This window comes from Oryzias melastigma, linkage group LG15 (assembly GCF_002922805.2).
Source record: "Oryzias melastigma strain HK-1 linkage group LG15, ASM292280v2, whole genome shotgun sequence".
NCBI lineage: Eukaryota > Metazoa > Chordata > Actinopteri > Beloniformes > Adrianichthyidae > Oryzias > Oryzias melastigma.
In genome coordinates, this window is record NC_050526.1 from 3364460 (window position 1) to 3386491 (window position 22032).

At 37.0% G+C, this 22032-nt stretch overlaps 1 protein-coding gene across 4 annotated transcripts in view; it reads left to right on the forward strand.

Annotated features, from left to right (window-relative positions):
* The first annotated feature begins 184 nt into the window (after positions 1-184).
* Positions 185-22032, forward strand: part of LOC112161567 (equilibrative nucleoside transporter 1) — a 48426-nt gene continuing 26578 nt past the window's right edge. Inside the window, exons 1-2 of one of the 4 annotated variants that reach the window (XM_024296790.2) lie at positions 409-647; positions 18849-18985. The gene's annotated coding sequence lies outside the window, so the exon portion shown is untranslated. Of the gene's footprint in view, positions 336-408; positions 648-18848; positions 18986-19909; positions 19990-22032 lie in introns of those variants that run through there. The other 3 variants (XM_024296794.2, XM_024296793.2, XM_024296792.2) reach the window with 3 other exon arrangements.

Sequence of the window (22032 nt, forward strand, 5' to 3'; positions counted from 1 at the left end):
AGTAGTTGACTGTAGTTGACTGTCGTCTATTACGGTCAGATTCATTGTGAAACAATCAAACTGGTTGTTTTTGTTCTCATTTGTATCGATTGATGTTTGTCGCATCATAGCATCGATCATCTGGTCGCAGTGATCTGGTTCCTCTCTGGCCTACATTTGTCAGAATCTGGACCAGTCCGCTTCCCCTCCGATCCCCGCAGTCCTGCAGCCTGAAAGTGCGCGACTGCGTCAGACTGAGTTGTGCATCAGGGACCAGACAAACACACGAGCGCGTGCTTTAACATGCACGGAGGAGCAGCTCACACGCGAGGGTGCCCCAGGCTGGCTCTGTGAGGGTAAGTGGATGGAGGCTAAAATGTAAAGTTTAGCTCAGACCGGCGGAGCTCCTGAAGGCAAACCGCAGACAAGGTGACATAATCGCAGTGTGGAGCGCGGAGTGCGGACGTGCCGCATCCGTCCCCCAGGCTGGCGCGCTCTGAGGGTGATGACAGCTATTCTTGATGCGTGATAGGAGGCGAGGAGAGGGCAGCCGCGGCTGTGATAGTCCCTCAGAACATATGTTGTGATAGCTGCAGAGGAAGTTGAAGGAACTCGCTGTGGACGCAGGTCGAGAGAGGACTGCTGCTGGAGTTGAAGCATCACAGCAGGTGACTGCATGAGAACCGACATCTTCCACAAACACACTCGGTCAGCTGCAGATGACACGAGAGCTCCGAGAATAGAACCCAGCGAGCTAAAACTACTGCTGGACCATGGACGGGACAGCATGTGGTTATGATCCTCACCGCCGGCATGGAGTCACATCAGTGAGGATTTATTAAAAATGTAAACAGGAGCGAATTTAGTTCAGTTACAGAGATTTCTGCCTTTATAAATGCTGTTTAAAAGTTGTTTATTTATGCACACACATAAAAAAAATTTGCTTTTATAACTATTTAATGCAAGCGATTAATGTCAATAGGACACCCATTAGCTTTATTGCAACTTTATTAAAGGGACTTTCTTAATTTTTTAAAACAACACCATTTCCTTTATCTTATTTACCGTATTTTCCGGATTCTAAAGTCTTAGGAGCCAAAAAAATGCATCATGAAGAAGAAAAAAAACATATATAAGTTGCTCTGCAGTATAAGTCGCATTTTTAAGAGAAAAGTTTAACATAAAATAAAAAATATTTATAATAATGTCTAGATGCAAATAAGAAAAACATCGTCCAGAATGGGGTGAATGATTAGATTTCAGCCATGTTTGTTTTGAACAAACTTCTTCTGCGTTTCTGTCAGCAGAAAATACTTATACACTAACTTACAGTTCCCTCTAGTGGTTGTAAGTGGAAAATACAGCTAAAGGCAATTGGATGTTAGTGGGGAAAATAACAAATATATGAGCCAATTGATGTCCAAAAAAATCACAAATAAGTCGCTCCTGAGTATAAGTCGCACGCCTGGCCAATCTATGAAAAAAGCGGAACTTCTCTGGAAAATACGGTAATGATTTTCTTTTTATTTAATTGTATCAAAGAAAAAAAATAGAGTAAACCAAAGGGGAAAATGTGCAAAACTGTGAAGTTAGTGATTTCTCAATTCCAAGACTAGACTGCAAAATGTCCTGTTGGTTATATTTTTTGTCTTTTTCATAAATTCTCTCTTTATTTTCTTTCTTTTAAATAATATTTTCACATTGATTTTCACATTAATCTCAGCAGTTATTTTCTAAATGTGAGGTAAAATGATCTTATCTCGTCTAATCTTGTCTTTTTCGTCTCACCTCACCATTATATCCACCTCATCTTATCTGGTCTCGTCTCATTTTATCTTATCTTGTATCATCTAATTTAATCTCATCTCACTTCATCTCACCTCATCTTATCTTGTCTCATGTTGTTTAATTCATCTAATCTTGTTTTATCTCATTCTGTTTTATCTAATCTCATCTCACTTCACCTAATCTTATTATATCTCATCTTGTCTATTTTATCTAATGTTTTCTTATCTTGGCTCATTTCATATTGTCTCCTCTCATCTAATCTCATCTATCCTTATCCAGCCTTCTTTTATCTCGTCTCATCTTATCTAATCTCAGTTTATCTCATCTCACTTCACATCACTGCATCATATCTTGTCTTATCTCATCTTGCCTCGTCTCATCTCATCTCACCTAATCTTAGCTCGTCTATTCCACCTAATCTTGTTTTAACTCATCCTGTCTAAAGGAATCTCATCTCACTTCATGTCATCTCATTTTATTTAATCTCATCCCATTTTGTCTCATCTTCTCTATTTTATCTAATATTTTCTTATCTTGTCTCATCTCATTTAATCTTATCTTGTATGATCTAATCTTATCTCACCTCATCTTATATCATCTTATCTGGCATTGGTGGCATTTTATTTTATTCTATTTTATTTTTCTCTATTTTATTGTATTCCTATTTATCTTCTATATGTTTTACTACAGACTTCGTCCGTTCATTTATCTTCTCTTGCTTTACCTCGACTTATCTGATCTCATCTCATCTATTTCATCTAATCCTATGTTATTATATCTCATCTTGTCTATTTCATCGAATCTTACCTTATCTCATCTTATCTCATCTCATCTTGTCTATTTCATCTAATCTTATTTTATCTCATCTCATCTCATCTCATCTCATCTCATCGCGTATTATCTTATCTCATCTCATCTCATCTAATCTTATCTCATCTTATCTCATCTTATCTCATCTCATCTTGTCTATTTCATCTAATCTTATCTCATCTTATCTTATCTTATCTTATCTCATCTCATCTTGTCTATTTTATCTAATCTTATCTCATCTCATCTCATCTCATCTTATCTCATCGCGTATTATCTTATCTCATCTCATCTTATCTCATCCTGCATTACCTTGTCTCATCTCATTTTATCTTGTCTTATCTGATCTCATCTCATCTTATCTCATCGCGTATTATCTTATCTCATCTCATCTTATCTTATCTTATCTCATCTTGTCTATTTTATCTTATCTTATTTTATCTTATCTCATCTTATCTCATCGCGTATTATCTTATCTCATCTCATCTTATCTTATCTCATCTTATCTATTTCATCTAATCTTATTTTATCTCATCTCATCTCATCTTATCTCATCGCGTATTATCTTATCTGATCTCATCTTATCTCATCCCGCATTACCTTGTCTCATCTCATTTTATCTTGTCTTATCTGATCTCATCTCACCTCCCCTCACATTACCTCATCTTATCTTGTCTTATCCTAACTTGCTTCTTCTCATCTTGTCTAATCTTATCTCATCTAATTTTCTCTCCTCATCTCATCTGATTTTATAATTCCCCTGTATATAAAATACATCTTTTAGTCTTTATTTCTCTGTTTTTTCCCCCAGACTTTAGACTTTAGATTCTAACAAAGACATCAGTTGATGTTCTGCATTCCTGCAGTCATGTCATCTCACCTGCTGAGCCGGAGCAGAACCATCTTGGGGTTTGTTTGATACCTAAAACCAAAAGAAAGTTGCTGCAGGACTGAGTTAGTGCTCATTCTAGATTTGTCAGGTGACCAATGTTCCTAAATCAAGCCAATTTGAAAATGGTTTAGTGAGTTTTACTGAATACATGTATCTCATTCCCTTATTGCTCGTGTCTTTACAAATGACACGAAATAACTGTTGCTTGTTGTTAATAAACATTTGTAGCGGCACTTTCATGCATCCCCGTCAAACACTTGATCTCTCAACAGAACTCTGTGTCCTTTAACAATTACACCTCCAAAACTATAATTAGAAACTCAAAGTCATCCAGAGCGGAGAGCACGCCGCGTTAAGTATCAGGGTAATATGATGCAGTGGAGGGAAACCAGGTGATCAGAACCCGGCCAATAAAAACGTGTTTACAGGCTAATGTCCTCTGGAAGGTCATTTTAAACCGAGAATCATCAACCACAACCGGCTTTATTTTGTCAGGTGGCATCCTCTTCATCGGACCAGAGGTCCACGGAGGTCAAAGCTGCCATCATTCCTTCAAATGTCGTTAGATGATTTGATTAGTAAAACAAAAAACAAACATCATGATTATCCTTTACTGGTTTTAAAGAAAAAAAAATCTCAGCTGCTCATTTCCTTTTGCAGTTTTTCTAAAGTGGAGGAACGCTTCACTCCACTTTTTAAACCTGAATGAGGGGTAGAGTAAGGAGAGCTTAAAAAACTCATATCTAGAGGAAAACACAGATCTGAAAACAATCCTGAGCTGAAACATTAGAGCATATTTACTTAGAAAATAAGTTCACTTTCAACACGCTGGAATGTGGTTTCATTAACCTGTATCAATAAATAAGGTCAGGTTTGTTTTTGCTCAAACTCTGTAGAGTTTAGGAAGGGAATCTGAGCCAGATGGGCCTTTTATAATATTACTTATTTCTTTAAGTCACACAATAAATTGTGTATTATTGATAAATGGGACTCAGAGTTTTGTCTTGAAGACAAAAATGATCAGAATGCTTTTTTCTGAAAATAATAGAAGGATTACGTAATGTCTGCATGCTGGAGCTTCTATAAATAATCAGAAACATCTGTTTTAATTCAATATATTTTGGAGCAGAGAATTTACTGTTCATCTCTTACAAGAGAAATACTATCTTATTACACATTTATTATTCATAATCCAATTTGTTATTTGTACTCCAATGACTGTTTTTGTTTTCATTTTCATTGGACGTGAAGATATATTTTATTATAGTGAAGATTTAATTTAAAATCAATTAAGTTTGCATATATTGTGATACAAAGCGCCATTGACAACTGAGGTGATTTTAGAGCACATGTGTCAAAGTCAAGGCCCGGGGGCCGAGTACGGCCCTTTTGGTAATTATATCCGGCCCTCAATATAATTTAATTTTATTGTTATTAATGACCCGATGTTATCTTGCACTTATTTCTAACTTGAATAATTTTGACAAAATATATATTTTATGGACAGTAACATAGTTATTTAAAGTTTAAGTTAATTTATTCTGGAATAATATTCCTGCCTTTTTATTTTTCATATTAATTATGTTAAAAATTTACGATTTTAGAGTTTTGAAAATTGGCATTTGCTAGCTTTTTGGACTATTTTGGCATTTGCTAAGATGTTTTAGGCTATTTTGGAGTTTTGCTAATATTTCAGCTACATGCTAGCTGTTATTGCTAATTTAGGCTTTTTAAAAGTTTTTAGGCTATTTTGGAGTTTAGCTAATATTTTAGCTACATGCTAGCCATATAAGCTAATTTAGTCTTTTAAAATTTTTTCAGGGAATTTTGAAGTTTAGCTATTTTTAGCTACATGCTAGCTGTTTTGGCTTACCCAAGTTTTGCTTGTTTTATCAGCTAATTTGGCATTTAGCTAGAATTCTGGCTATCAACTTCAGTGTTTTCCACTATCAGCTTCAATGTTTTTAACTATCAATTTCAGCAGCTTCAGTGGCCAAATTCAGTTTACAGCATTCACACTATTATCGCAGGTAATGCTACAGTTTTAAAGTTTTAAAAATGTAGTTTTACTGTAGAGTGTTCAATAAATGCCTATCCTGTTTACCCAGCAACCTAAGGTGTGTTTTAGATTTTTTGGAGTTTGACACCCCGTCATAGAGCCTCACAAAAAGCAAAAATAATTCCCATTAATTGGGATTCTGACAACAAATTAACTCCAAATAAGTTCAATGTGGCCAGATTGTCTTACTTGTATAAAAATACTTTCAAAGTAACCAAAAATCTTAAATTGAAGGATTTTAGGTGCAATTCTTGTACTGAGGAAGCAAAAAAACACAGACATAAATTCCCTCTTAATGAAGATTTATGAATAACTCTCATGCAAAGCATAAAGAGCACAAGTTGAAGCATAAGGAGGGAAAAGAACTCACAAAAATAACTCATATTTCATAAATCGTTTGTTCTTTAGTGTTCCAAAGGATATGATCATGTGGATATATTTCACTCTGAAAGGCTTAAGAATAACATAGTATTGGCCCTTTAAAGTTAAAGCTGTTTTAAATAGATGAGTTGAGAATTTATTTAAAAACTGGAAGTTTATTTATGTTTTGGACGTCAGATGGGAGTGAGTTTTAGAGTTAGGGAGTGGAGCGACAGAAAGCATCACAGGTCTGTTGTTTTTAAAGATTTTACGTCCTGCATTTACTACAACAACTAGAAATATCCTAGTTTAAAAAATAAATAAAAAACACAGAATAATCACTATAAAACCAGACTGTAGCTCACAAACAAGTGACAGTCAGACTTACAGAAAAAAAAATGAGTTTCTCTTTATGCAGAGCCGGATGTTTGAACTAACCGGTGGACTCAGACACAAGAACACACCCTGGTTTCAGATAATATTGAGATTGAAAGGAGTAATTTAATTTAAGCTGGTTAGACTTAAATAAAGTAACACACAGCAGTAAATTGTTCTTTTGGTGGTTTGTCATAGAATGCCACAAACATGGTCAAATTTGCTTCATTCATCAAAAAAAGATGCTAAATTTCTTCTTTCACTGATGAGTCAAACACAAACTTTTGTTTTTGCTTCCCTTTTAGTTTCAGTCTTTTAAATACTTATATGTTTTACCTTGGAATTGCTCCATTTTTGTTTTTCATTCACCTGAATTTTTTCATTTTTGTTTTTTAATTCTTAAATTTTAAGCGTTTTGTCCGTCATTCCCAGAATGCATCGCTGTTTTTGCCTCATACTTGTGAGTCTCTGTGTTAGCTTGTCACGCTCAAAGGAAGAGACAAAACGCACTTTGAGGAACTCAACAAGAAAAGTTACAAAACTGTGAAGTTTTCGTGACACTAGACTGCAACTTTTTCCATTTGTACCATTTGTTAGTTTCTCTTTTTGCACTATTTTATTTTCCTTTGAAAGGTGCTTAAAATTATGGAACCAATCTTATCTCATTTGATCTTATTTTATCTAACATTACAATAAATTGTAAACAGAAGCAAAATTCCATAGTTTATCTGTGACTTTTTCACTCAAATTAATTTAACAAAATATATCAAATCTAATTTTAAATATGCATATAATTGTAGCATTAAAATGTAAAAAAAAAACAAAAAATTATGTCTTTGCAAATTTCAGATTTCCAGGAAAATATGCATAGAATAACCAAGTTTTAACTGTAGCTGTAACCATGAGAATGCTTTGCTTCATCAGTTTGTTCATTTCATTTCATGGTACACGCTCTTTGTATGTTTCTCTTTGAGCGTCACACCTCACTGTATGCAGCCTGCACTGTAAAAAAAAATATTGTAGATTTTATTGTAATAAATCAGCAGCTGTGGTTGCCAGAATTTCACCATTAAATTATATTAATTTAAACATATAATGATAAAATAATCGTCAGTTCTTCTTTGGTTACACTCCCAAAAATGAGCTGTTCTTGCTTTTTCTAAAATACATTCTGTTATTTTCATGCATTGTTAAAATGCTTGTGTAAATATTACTAAATTCAATATTTTGAATGAAGTGAAAAATGGGAGTCATATAGAGCTTATTATAAAAAAATATTAGTTTATGTTTAGAAATTTTTATTTTTCCTATATATGGAGACTTTTGGGACACCCTGTGGATCTTTCAGCTCTCACTGACCTGAAAATTTTACTTTGGCAGAGTTATATATATATATATATTTTTTTTTACATTGGATGCAGTTCCTGACACAACCCTGCATTTTAGCCAGGCTGGGGACCGACACAGGGAGACCCAGACTCGGGCTCCTTGTGGCTACATATTTAAGCAATAACATCTTGGTTTAGGATCCACACTGGATTATCACGTCCTCTGAGAAACAAACCCTGGTTCAACTATTGATCGGAAATGGAAACTGAAGGAATGACGTACATATTACAGGAATAAAGTTGTATATTTATGACTTATTAAAAAGTCATAGACTTAAATTATGAATTTTCCTCATAAATGTACATGTTTTAAAGTCGTAAATTTATGATTATGAGAAAAAACTCGTAATATTATTATTTTTTTTGGTGGCCCTAAACTCCATCGTAAGATAGAACTATAGGGAACAAAATTTTGATCAGTTTTGACATCGGTTTGCTTTTCTGCTTTGACTCATGCCACATGACCTGTTTTAAGCCATAGTGAGATTATGTCATATTGTTCCAGATTATTGGTTTGTAAAATCGTTTACCGTTAGTTTAATATCTGCTGAGTGTTAAATGTTTCATAAATTTTATGAGTTAAAACTAGAGTTAAACAATAGGGGGTTGTGGACAGTATGTGGTTATGATCTTCTTTTCTTCCTTTAGTTTCTGACTGAGCTGATAGAAACAGTTAATGTTTGAGTGAAACTTTTGTTTACTATGATTGGACTATTGATTTGTACAAATGAGGTAAAAGGATCTTGTTAATCATTCTTAATTTAAAGTAAAACATTAAAACTCAAACGTCAGTAATGGTGTTTTTTTTTCTTCTCTTTTAGAAGTTAGATTTTAGGATACTTAACATTTGGTTATATTTATGCAGGTTTAATTAATAGCCCTCACTTGTATTCTGTTTAGACTAACTTTCAAGAAACCTTTTTATTGAATTAATATGTTTTATTTATACAATTCAAGAAACTACATAAAGAAATGATTGAAACGTTGGCCCAAATGACCTTTTCACCTCCTCAAACTTGGACTTCTTTCCCCAACATAAAATAGTGCCTCTTATCTATGCAGCTTTTTAAATGTCAAAGGTTATAATCATAAATCTTCAACTATGACCCACTGTAAAAAGATAATTGTTTTGACATCAGTATTTGGTTCAGGATTTGCTCTGATTTCTCAATTTTTGATTAAGACATCAGAGTTCCTGTCATGTATGATGATGTATGACAATGCAAAAACTCAGAAATGAAACTTTGACACAAATTCTCCTAAAAAGAATAAAATAAAAATAAAAAGGTTTACAGTCTTATTTATTTATTGCTCATGCCAGTTGACAAAGAGTACAACAGCATTAACCTTTTAACATCAGTGTTGACATTATTTCAACTTTTAACGCTCTTTAACTGTCTATTTAATGGTTCAAGCTTAATTACTTTGGTCAGTGTTTAATATTAAATTTTCATCTATTTGTTAATTACTGAAAATCATTTAATTCAATTTATCCCAATTAACAAAAAAAAATATTTTCACATTTTTTTCACATGAATCATTTCTACTTTTACTGTCTCTCTCAATTACTGTGAATGTGTTCCAAGTATCCACTTCTACTCTGTCTTAGCCCTTTTATTTGTTAGAAATGATGGATTTTACGTGTTTTTGCTAGAAAACTGAATTTTGTTACTGAAAAATAAATAAATGCAACATATATTATCTATTTAACAAGCAAGAACATAAACATAGAGGGTAAATATGGCATAATAATTTAATCTTGAATTATGTTTGGCTTTTTATTTCAGATTTTCCATTAAAACAAGGACAAAGTGCATTCGATGTGAGTGAATCAAACATGTCTGGACTTTGTCTGCTGACGACTTGTGGGCGTCGGCCCAGGAAAATGAACCTTAATCCAGAATTATGGAGCCGATGCTGAATTCAGAAATCCTCAGCTTTAGCTGCTGAGGTGAAACCTTTATTAAATGTTGCACTTGTTTGCATTGCAGGAGATTGATGGATAATTAATCCAAACAGGAATTTCTTGCGAGTCCATGACCTTTGCAGACCATCACACGGTTTTAACCCCCCCACAACACTCCCTCTGGAGTTTCTCTGTTTGCTTGTCTTTACATCAAACTTTGATCCAAACTTTTTCTGAGTCTCATAAGTTCTTCAGAGGTCGAGGAGGTCATCCGCTGGAAATCCTTTTTTTCCACTACGGTCCTCATAAACGCGAGAAAGTCACTTCCAGCCCATTGATGCCCTCCTCCCCCACAAGCTTCACAGGACACCCTGGATTCCACATGTATGATGTTTGTTGTTCATGTAGTGTTCTAAAACGGGCAGAACAGGGAACTGTCTGGGGCCGCCGGATGTGAAGGAGTTAAGATGTTCGTCTCACAATAGAACTGTTTACAGCAGGAGGGACCGTTGCTAGTCTTTCAGGTTTATCCCAACAAAGTCTGCGGCTCATATAGTTCTGGCCAGGCCTATTTACCTTTAGCAAGCTGGAACAAACTAGTCGCAGGAATATTTACTTTGACTCAGGAGGAGCTTCCAGAGCAAACAGCTCTAGAAAAACCTCAACCACAAGCACGTCTATTGAGCCGCAAACTGTTTAGACGTTGGTTAACTGTCCTACAAACACAATAAAGGTCCAAAATTCACTTCACCTTTGCTCACCTCCATCTGCTTTAATTTGATCTCCTTGCTTCATTTTAATAGGGTTTGATCTAAATATGAAGACTTAAAGAGCCTATATCGTGAGTTTTGAGCTTTTAAGTGTATTAAAATGTTCATTTCTCACTATTAACAAACCCAATGCTGTATTTTGATCTGTTAATGAATTTCTAATGCAGCTCCGAGCACCAGCCTCTCCAGAAACCATAAAAACGGGCGGGTTCTCAAAAGCTGATGTCACAAAGTGAGAACCGCCCCTTTCAAGAAGATTCTGAGCTGCCAGCACCGCCCCCCACGCTAACACATACACACACTTTCGCCGCCCAGCTAGCGGTGATCAGCCACCAACTTCGCTGCTAGCTTCGCCGCTCAGCCGCTTACCATCACCTTCACCAGTGTAGCGATGACCGTATATCTACTAAACGCAGATATATGGTATGCACATCTTTGCAAAAGTTAAATTTTTTTATTTTTGTTTTATTTTCGTGGGCAAAACGCAGACACGATGGTGAGGCCGGCTCTTCGATAAGGTCATGAAATCAGCAGCATCCACAAGGAGCACTACAAACCAAAAATGTCCATGAGAAATGATCCATGTAGGACAACCCAAACTAGAACCACACACTAAAATACGTATATTAAATTATTTGGAGATCTCCCAAGAGTTAAATGCACCACTAGTTGACAGGGGAGTCCAAAACCAGAAGAGAACAGAGTTAATGAGTTCAGCTCCAAACAAGAAGTCTCTGCCTAAACTGAAACTTCTCAGTAACAAAGGCGGAGATACCACAGGAGACATCACGGAATGAGGTGGAATCCAGTCAGGGGAGGCAAACAAATCCAACATTCCTGATCCAAAGGCAAAAACTCAGAGGCAGAACGATACACCAATGGAACAGACTTAATCTTAAAACACAACAAACTGGCAGAGTGTGAGGAACAGACAGTCCTAATACTGTGGCTCACAGGTGGGATGAATGACAGTGATTAGACACCAGGTGGAGACTGGAGAGCATCGAAAGTGAAGCTCACCACAGATTATGACATCATACCCCGATTCTTAATACCTTGTATTGCCTCCTTTTGCATCATTAACGGCTTGAAGCAGTAGCTGGTAGTCATTTTCTGTTCCTTCATGTATCCTATTCGTGTTTTGAACAGCTCAGTTACCTTTTCCCGTAGATTTTTTTGACAGTTCTTTAGCTTTTCCCATGACTCAGGGTCCAGAAATGTCAATGCAGGATGAGGGATGCAAAGGTCTGTTAGGACCCTTCTTCTTCTTCTTCTAGTGTTGTTTTATGCTGAATGGCACTGTGTTAAGGTGAATTACCGCCACCTACTGGTGTGGAGTGTGGGTCAGAATGGTTACCTTTAGCTGCCATTTAACCTTTTTGTATTAAGGTATGTAAACTTTTGAAGTTTTCATCAGGATTCAAAAAGGTTAAACAGAATTTTTTTACAATAAATAGCTTAATTTAACCACTAACTGTGAGCGGAAAGAAAATGTAAATGTTATCATTCATATTCCATGAAAAATGACAGAGAAATCTTAAATGATTCCAGGGTACGTACACTTCTGAGCACGTCTGTATTTCATTTTGTGTGCAAATTACTGTTTGTTTCAAGTGTGGCTTTTCAGCTCACGTGGATGACGATGCGAGCCGGCATCTTAATGAGGTGTTTGAGCAACAGCGATGGCACCTTTTAGACCAAAGCTTGTTTGTCTCTGGGACGCTGCAGCCATGTGAGGGACATAATCGCTGTCTGCTTCCTTTAAGTACAGCTAAACACAGAACCCTCTGGCATGTTGACATCATACTGTCAACAAGGATCCTTTCATTATGTCTTAATTGACTTCCTAAATGATTGAAATCAGACTCTTGTCTATAAATGTTTGAAGTTTTACATCTACAAACATTTAACATTTTCTGTTTCAAATACAAAACTGTGTAGGTTCCGTGAAAGAGGAGCAAACACTTCATTTCTTTACTACAAACATCTGTTTCCCTCTGACTTAAAGAGCAACAAGATGCTTTACAGCTTGTTGCATGAAAGCAAAAACGTTCCACGTTTAAGAACTGATAACTGTGAACAATAAATCACACGGCTTGGTCTGTCAGAGACGAATGTAATCAAGCGGTTCAGAGACATCCTCCAGTGGAGTAAGGCATTTTTAAAGTAACACATTACTTTTTACTGCAATGAGGACAGTAGGTTTGGAAACTCTTGTATTAAAACTGACTTATCAACCAAAGTGTATTATTAAAATCAGAATAAAATGAGGTTTTAAGGGAAAAAAGTAACTTTAGTTTGACTTTGACTCTAATTTTATTTTTTTTAGTTTTGTAATTTTAATAAATGTGTTGTTTCTCTGAGAGCCAGTAGCTGTCTGTCTTCTTGTTGTTGCAGACTACAGTGGAGTTATTTTTATTATGTAACTTTTTGATGTAAAAATACTGCAGGTTCTCCGTTCTGGGTTTCTTTTCTCTCTTTTTGTAAAAGTAGATATATTTAGGCTTTATTTTAATAAACTTAACAAGGCTGAAGCTGATAATCCATCCATTTTCCATCCATTTTCCTGACCGCTTCGTCCCTTTCGGGGTCGCGGGGGTGCCGGAGCCTATCCCGGCTACTGAAGGGCAAAGGCGGGGTACACCCTGGACAGGTCGCCAGTCTGTCGCAGGGCCTCAATCACACACACATGCACACCTAGGGGCAATTTAGAGTCACCAATTAACCTATGAAGCATGTTTTTGGATGGTGGGAGGAAGCCGGAGTCCCCGGTGAAAACCCACGCATGCACGGGGAGAACATGCAAACTCCACACAGAAAGGTCCCAGCCGGGAGTCGAACCGGGGCCTTCTCGCTGTGAGGCGAGAGCGCTAACCACTGCGCCACCGTGCAGCCCTGAAGCTGATAATTGGTTCTATAATTGTTCATCCTGTGAAAGCACAAGCTGTATTTATAATTCTAACTTTATGCACAATAGCTTTTGTGCTTTGAATTCAAAGAGATGGAATGGTTGGGAACAGAGAATACAAGAAAAAATCACATTTTTATGATCTTTTAGCCAACTTGGCTAATATAAACAGACGAGACCAAACTGATATTAATTTTATCGCTATACCTACTTCAACTATAGTTTTTTTTTCTGTTTTAAAATCATTCCCAGTCGTCTTTTAAATGCAGTTTTAGCCTAAATCAAAAAGCCTGTGTTGTTTTTCAAGACATATTTAAGAAAAATTGCTCCTTAGTTGTGGTTGGGACAGTTAGCATGGAAGTTAGCCTTCGCTAATTTCCCATCAATCCTTTGTTTACACTCCCTCCTGCTAGCTTATATCACCTCACAAGCCCAAGCTAACATCAGCATAACAAAAGAGAACAACAAGCAATATTGGAGCCATAAAAGATGTCGGCTCAAAAATAAAAAAATAAAGACGTTAATGGATCTATTTGTCTGGAAATGGATGCTTCAGAACTGGAGCAGAGAAGAGAGACTTGGCCCGAGCTTTTTCAAGCTGCTGGTTTTCATCTAATCCATCATAATTTCAATAAAGAAAATATTCAGAAATGTAGTTTTAATTTAATTATTTTATGTATGTCCTCCATTATGGTAAAAATGCTACAAGAACATGTTAAAAAGCAAGAGTTTTATCGGTTAACGGGCTTTTGATTGTCCACACTTTTCAAAACAAACAAAAAGAAATCATTATTTGACCACATCTCCCCTAAATGTCCTGCGATACAGTTATCACTGTCCTGGTTTCAGCCTGCCGGGTCAGATTACTCCTTTTCTCCGCTGTTTCCTGTAATCATCCCTCATCAGTCTCAGTGGTGCATTGAGCAGTTCATTGGCCCCAGGCAAAAATCAGCAGGGGGTCCTCTGCAGCAGTTGTTCTTATCATTACCTGGAGGAAATAAATCCTTCAAATAACTTCTTTTCTGGTCCACTCTTCAGGCAGCATCCATGTCCAGAATTCAGGTGTCTTGAATGGATAATAGCAAATAGAAACCAAATATATGTCATTATTTTTACTCTTAGTGTGTTGTTGAAGGTTTAAAATTAGTATTTTGCAATAAATCTTTATGAATTTCGAGAATCCGCTAACTTTATATTGACAGCTTTTTAGCTACTTTTAATTTGTTTTCTTGTCTTTTTTTCTTTCATTTATTTTAAAATATTAGGTGAATATCTGACAGCAGCCTTAAAGTGTTTCTACTTTCCAAAACTGTGCAAAAAAAACAAAAAAATACTTGTGTGACAGCCAATTTCTTGCTGTCTTCCATTCTTTTTCTTTTCCCACAGGTACTCAGATGGTTTGGCTTCATTTTTCCTTTTGTGTCTCCAGGATTTTATATGCAAAATATTCATGCATTTGTATCTTTGACTATTACATGAACAGTCCAATTATTTTCTGCAATCTTAAAACTTTCCTGCTGTGCTCTTTTTTCAGACAAGAAGTCTGATTTACAAACTAAGAAAAGATAACCAGAGAAATTAAATTTGACATTTTTAAGGTTTGCTTTGCTGATTGGTGGATTTATTCACTATTTTTTATTTTGCTGGGACTATACATATATGGCTGTTTAATACACATTTAAAAATAGAGACTGAATGAAATAATGCGCTGACAGTGAAGTCTGCTGTGACCTTGAGTTCTGCGTTCTGAGCGGAGCTTCATGCCAACTCTGACAATCTCTTCAAATACTCTGCTTTGGCGGAGTATTATTTAAATCAGTTTTTATCAATTACCAGCCTTTCCCTATGTATTCTATATTCTGCTTCTGCTCCAGTTCCAGTTTATTTTTCTCTGTCAGATTTGCTGTTACTGTGAAGTTTGGTACTTGGATTTGTTGGCCATAGTGAATTGGAATGTGATTTTTTTACCCCCTTTGAACCTTTAAAGTTAAAGTCACATCAGTTGTCATTTACCCATGTGTGTGAAATTTGTTCCCCACTCTTGACCCACCCCTGGGAGAGCGCACTCAGGGACCGTTTAGTGGTTTAAGCCACCAATCCAATCCCTTGATGTTGAGTGGTAATCATTGAGGTGTTGAGTTCCATTTGAGTCTTTGGTATGACTCTTCTTGCATTTGAACTCATGACCTTCCTGTCTTCCTGACACTTTTCCACAAGACCTCTGAGCTGACATTTGATGTGTTCTGGCTTGAAAGTGTTGTTCTAGTTCATGGATTCTTGGCTTGAGGATTTGGATTCATGGCTCTGTTCATATCTGGCTGAGTGAAGAGGATTCTGTTTTGCTTGGAACTTTACCTATTTGTGGATTATTTTCTTGGACTGCCTGTTCAATTTTCCCCTAAGGGCAGCTAAGACTCTTCTGTCTGTAAGTCAGTTCCCACTAACCTCTTGAAAGGCCGTGTCAAACAGCCACTGCGTACTTTTTGAGCATATTGTGGAGATGGATATTGGTCATGTGTGAATATTTATGGAAAAAATTACAAAGTTTTGGTCTTTTAAATGATTTTTTTATAGATATATCATGAATAAACCATGTTAAAACCATGGAAGAAGTACAAATAAACCTTGCAAAGAACACATAAACCCGCACTTCATTGAATTTCTTCACTTTGACGTTCGGAGCACTGGGCAGAAATCCCATTGCGTCAGCGCCCGCCGCAGACCCTTGTGACGCTTTTTAATCAAACAGTTGGATTCACCTGGACCGCACCAGTACTAAGTCAGCTGTTAGCCCTCCAGGGTGACCCCCTCCGAGACTGGGGACCTCCAATGGGAGTCACAGCTGAGGAGATCAGCGTGAAGGGTGCGGCGCTTGTCCAGAGTCGCATCCGAACACGCCACCTCCTTAAGAAACCGGATTTATATACCCCTCGCACAATACGGGAGAATTGAATTACCCATGCGTAATTATTGGGCTGTTTATATGCAATTTATTAGTGATTCATGCGTCAATTAAGTAATTTTAACGTGATATTCACGATATAAAAATTATACATTGATGGTACATTTGTAAAAAAGTCGGTTAGTTATACATGGAAAATTTGATTATGAGTCTCGCAAAAATCACCAACAATTGCATGATTACCGTAAAAACTGCGAATAAACTATATAAAATACACAAAAATTGCGTAATTCTCAACAAGTTTTGAACGGCTCAAAACCGAATTCACGTAGAGACCCATCGACTGAAACCCTCGACGTACATCTGCGCACCTGAACGCAAGAAACACGTATGAATTACGTAAATCATGCATATATCATGAAAGACAGAAACTTCATACGTGTAAAATGCACAAATTGTACGTAGCGGCAATGTAACACAGTTTGTGCAATATCGTCTCCAGCATTTCCTTTTTATCAAAGTGAAGAAATCTGGTGTTTGATCCTCTTCTTTTCTTGAGTTTTACGTTTCTCAGTTGAGATGGATGAAGCTCAGTTTTGGGCAAATTGACATTAACTCCCTGACTTTCGTTTGCATTTGAAACGGTTCTTTTGGTTTGCAGTTACTTCATGCTGTGATCTACTTCAACGGGTGTTCCAAACTTAAAATAACAAGTGATTTGGTAGCAACCACTTTTAAGGAAAACAATAAGTAAGAAAACTGCACGATTTATTTGACACACTCGTACTAAAACTCATTTTGAAAAGTGACTTTTTCCTACACCATCCATCAAAAACATTTGAAAGGTGACAGATGGCTTTAAATACATTTTATATACATTTTGGATAATATATATATATATATAAAATGTGCTTTAGCTCCCCTCCCCCAACCCACAAAAACCGATGCCCTTTTCGTCAAACTTCGATAGGCCACAGATGTTAGCCCCCGCCCACTTCCTTGCCCTTCCCCCGCCTAAGGGGCCGGGGGAAGGGTTTTTTAAATACCTTATATCAGAAGTGCCAGAACTTTTTCGTTCAAAGAGCCAAAATCTAAATGGGATCCTGGAAAAATACAATATTTTTTTTGCATGTCATGAAATAAAAGGAGAAAATAAAGAATTTAATTTATTTATTTTGATTTTGTGTTCATTAAAGTAGCACACATTTGTAAGAATAAAAAATAAATAACATATGCTTTGAAACCTTTAACAGCAAGGCCTCACTGAGCATTTTTAATTGAAAAACAAGACCAAGCTAAACCAAATTTTCCTCCAATGAAAACAGCAAACTGGGATCCTAACGAGAGACGTGGAGCTTGACTTCATCTGTCCGCTCCATCTTGATAGCTTTTTGGCTAGCTAAAAAAGGTCGCTAAAAGCATCGGAAGTGACCGTGAAGGGAATTTCTAACACCAAAAAAAGCCCAAAGTGCAGGCAAATTATGTGCTAACAGCGCCACCTGGGAGCCAAAAGTAAATTACAGCCGTAGAGTTTTGAGAATCAACCATAGAGAATCAATGGGAAACAGGTAAGGGGTTTTAACTAAACATCCTGCAGCTTCTTCAGCCACGACTTGGAAGGCCAAAAGATAACCTTTGGCAGGCCAAATCTGTGGGGTTTGGGGGGATTTAATATAAATTTTATATAAAATGTAAATAAAGCTATCTGTGACCTGTCAAATGTGTTTGATGGAAACTATATTCCTATGTCTCCTCATTCTGAAATGAATAGGACATAAAAACCAGCTTCAATTTAATTCACGTAAAAAAGGAATAATTAACTTTTTTACCAGAATTCACAAAATATATAAAAATGTTTTGATAATTTCATTTATTTTCTCTTTTGTGTCATTTAGAAAATGAACAACTTTCACTTCTTCCTATGACTCATAAAATCCAGTTTGTGTCTCGTTGGCCTTCATTTTTATTTTTTTCAATCCTCTCTTCATGGAAAATCACAGTCAAGGTTTCACTCAGCTGCTAGCAGACTTTCCCTTTTAGTCCTGCAAACAAGAGCACAGAGAGAAAACAGACTTAAATACATTTGTTATAAATTTAACACAACGTTACAATAGTGCTTGTTTGGTATCTTCACACCAGACGGTTCTCAGTCCTCTGCGACTCCAAACTCCTCCAGCCCTCAGCCAGTGGTGTCTCTCCAAAACCACAAGGTTATTTTAGACTCTGGAGAAACAGGGTGTGTAGACTAACTACCCACCGCGTCTGCATGAATAAACAGCCGACACCAACTCTTAGTGTTTTTAGACGCATTTTTGTGTACAACAACATGACAGGGCAGACTGATGTGATTGGATGAAATCGTGTGAGGGCATGCGATTCTACAGATCGTTGAAGAAAAACAAATATTTCTCTGTGTCTGCGTAGATGTGCAACTTGCTCAGCGTCTTGCATGATTTGGAAGTATTATTTTTGTTCCAAATGGTTGAGAACTGATTCTTGGGCTCAAAAACACTGCTGATAGTTTGATTTTGTTGATGCTTTTGTCCTCAGACTGAGGTAACCTTCAGCCTGGATTCACACACGTTTGTCCAAATCCTGCCACATGAATCACGCAAAGCTTTTTACCCACGTTGTTTTTGCATCTTTGTCTCTTGTAAAATGTTTTTTTTATCCAGGATTAGTCACTTTTCATGGTCATTGAGTGTTTCACACAGGAGGTGGAGTAACAGAACATGGCCAGGATTGTGGGGCGTCATCTCATACCCTTTACTTTGTTGGACTGTTTTGGTTGTGAAGCTCAGCTCGGAGAAGGAAATTGATTCCAGGAGTCCTCTTTTCTGCCAAAGACGAGGTAGGATGACGAGCCAAGAGCTGTTTCTGTTTGCATTTGTTGCGTTCCGCGTGCGATGTCCTCAGATCGTGTTTGAAAATAAAAGTTAATTGCCTCTGAAGTCGTTTTTAAGTTTCCGTTTAGCAAAAATGCACATTTTTGTCAAGTGAAGTTGTTAAATCTCTCACGAGAAACACTTAGTTAGTTTTACAGGAGGCGATAGCTGAAAGATCGAGCCAAATTCAGGAGAATTAATCCAGATTTATTAAAACAAACAAAAATTTCTGTTCAGGAAAACAAGAGGAACCCGACAAGAAACAACAAGGATCTTGCAGGAGGACAATGAAAACTTAAAACTCTGTGACTACAATTATTAGGAAGCATTTGCACAATTTTAAAATGAACATAAAACTATTTTTTGGCAGGAACCTAAACATAGTAATAAAAAAGCATAATATTCAGAGGTATACTGATACTCCTTTCTGGAAAACATCATTTATTATTCATCATAGTATGCCTGTTCTTTCAACTCATTGATAGACTGTTTAATAATACAGTAATGTGGATGGAGTTAGATAAAGTTTGGACCCAACTTGAGTTGTTTCAGTCAAATACATTGATCTGAAAAGTTGAAAATAAATCAGAAAGTTACCAGAATTTTTGTTTTTCTTTGTTTCAGGATCTATTTTTGAATAAATAAATCAAAGTGCTCAAATTTAGTAAATCTCCTTGTCATTCCCTGCTCTTAACCTACATTGATAGGCAACACGAGGGGTGCCTTCATGGACACTCGTACATTTTATTATTACTTTTTTAATAAGAAAAAATCTAGAAGAAAATGTGTAATGAGGAAGTTTTGCCCCCAAAAGGTACATTTTAATCATATAGTTGCTAAAAAAGGGGATGTATTTAAAGTTTAGATTTTAAAAAGGGGGCAAGGCTGCGGTGGAAGCAGACATTTACGAGGTACCCCGAATATTGCGCGAGACTGTCACCAAACTGAACGCATCACCAACATTAAGAAGGTAAGAAGTTATTTCGTGGATGAAAACGGACTAAACGATGCTGTGAATGAACAAGGCGGTGTTATTTTTAAAGAAAAGTGACGTTTTATAGACTTTTATTAAATTCCGAACTGTATTGCCGTGAAATGTATCACAATAACATGTGTTTGTGAGGATGCTCCGCTTTTCTGTGTCATCAGTCACTTAAGGACTCGTTTTTGTGTGTTTAACAAACGTTTTTGTGACAAATTTAACCACGTTGTGGGCATTCCGGCTGCCAGCCGTCTTTCTTTTGTTTGAACCCACGTTTAGCGCCAAGTTGACCGCGTCCTTTTTTTCCGCTGGACTTCATTTTTCATTCATGGGATTTCGAGGTGTAACGCGAGATTCCGCGACCCGTCAGATTCTGTACCGCTTCGAGGTGAAGGCTGCCCCGCAGACATGTGCTCTTCACCCTCGCGACACTCTCCCAGACGTCTCCGAGCACATCTTCTGTTTGTGCTGTTAACAAATCTCAATATATACCGGGTAAAAAAGGAGCTTCCACTTCTAGAACTATGATATTTTAGCCCCTTGTGATCAATCACGAGGCTGCTTGACGGCACGTGCGATATTTGCTGCTACCGTGACATTTGATGACACGTGGGTCTTCGCATGCTAACAGACTGGATGAGAGGAGATGCCTTCAGTGGCAACAGACTCTCCACTTTCAGAAAGTGTTGTAGCTTCTGCTATAGTTTTACTTAAGGGTTATAGAAGTAGATTTATGTCTGATAATTGTACCAACATGTGGGTTCCATTCAACATGTGTTGGTGACACTTGTGACCCAAAGGCCAGGGGGAGCTTTTACCGGTGCATTGACTCACTGCGTCTGCTTTACTGCTTGAGTTGGTTTGTCACCTGAGTCATTCTTTTCAAGTCTCAATTGGTTGTAATCTTCATAAAATGTCATAAAAACCCATCAAAGGTTACTTGTGGCTTGGGATCTAGGACCTCTCATCCAAACGGACTTGGGTGATGAGCGGAGTTGGCTGCTCCTGCTGGCGTTGGGCTTTTGTTTGCGCCCTCTCAGGGTGGCGGGAAAGAACTTTGTGTTGAAAGAAGGGGGAGGGCCACACTGAAGACCAACTATTTAAAGTCTTTTGTCCTCTGCCCCCCTTTCAGAGTAGATTAACATTTTTTTTTGCTCTTACTTTCTTCTATAAGAAACATAGTCCCCCCACCCCGGCACAGGCATCCAACTCCAGCTCTCCGGCATTGGTTGGATACTTTTATTTGCATTGTCATGATGTCATCTCTTTCCTGTCGATACAGACAAATGCAGGCACATCTTTCAGATTAGGGTACCCAGCTCTACTTAAACGCCTCTTAACAAAACAAGAGAGACCTGTTCAGAATGAAAATTGATTTAAAGACCCACTCCAATCATCTTTTGATCTATTTTTCCCCAGTGGTCTTATGCCGTTTTTATCCAAAATCCAGTTTCTGCAGAGCGGCAGTATTGACATTTTTAGTCTGGGGTGTCAAACTCGGTTTACTTTGGGGCCACTGAAGGCAGAGTCTGGCTGAGGCTGGTTCCATTTGTGCCAAAAATAGTTTTTTTGTCTACTGCCTATATATTTGGTCCATTGTCTATTAGAGGTGCCACAAATTATTATTTTAATAGTCGACTAATCAGCAATTATTTTTTCTGATTAGTCGACTAATCAGGTCATGGGTAAACTAGATGTAAAGCACATATCTTAGCTAACATTAGCTTTAAACTAACTAAAAACTAGATATATAGTATTACCTGTGTTAATACTAGTATGAATGCTGAATTTGGCTGCTGAAGATGCTAGTGCTGATAGCTGAAAACGCTGAAGCTTATAGCTGAAGATGCTAAAATTTGTAGCTAAAAACGCTGAAGTTGATAGCTGAAATTGCTGAAGCTAATAGCTTAAAATGCCGAAGCTAATAGCCAGTTAATAGTAGTTAAATGCCAAATTAGCATAAAAGTGAAAAAATCCTATATTAGCAAAAAACAACTAGAATGCAGATGAAATATTAGCTAAACTCCGAAA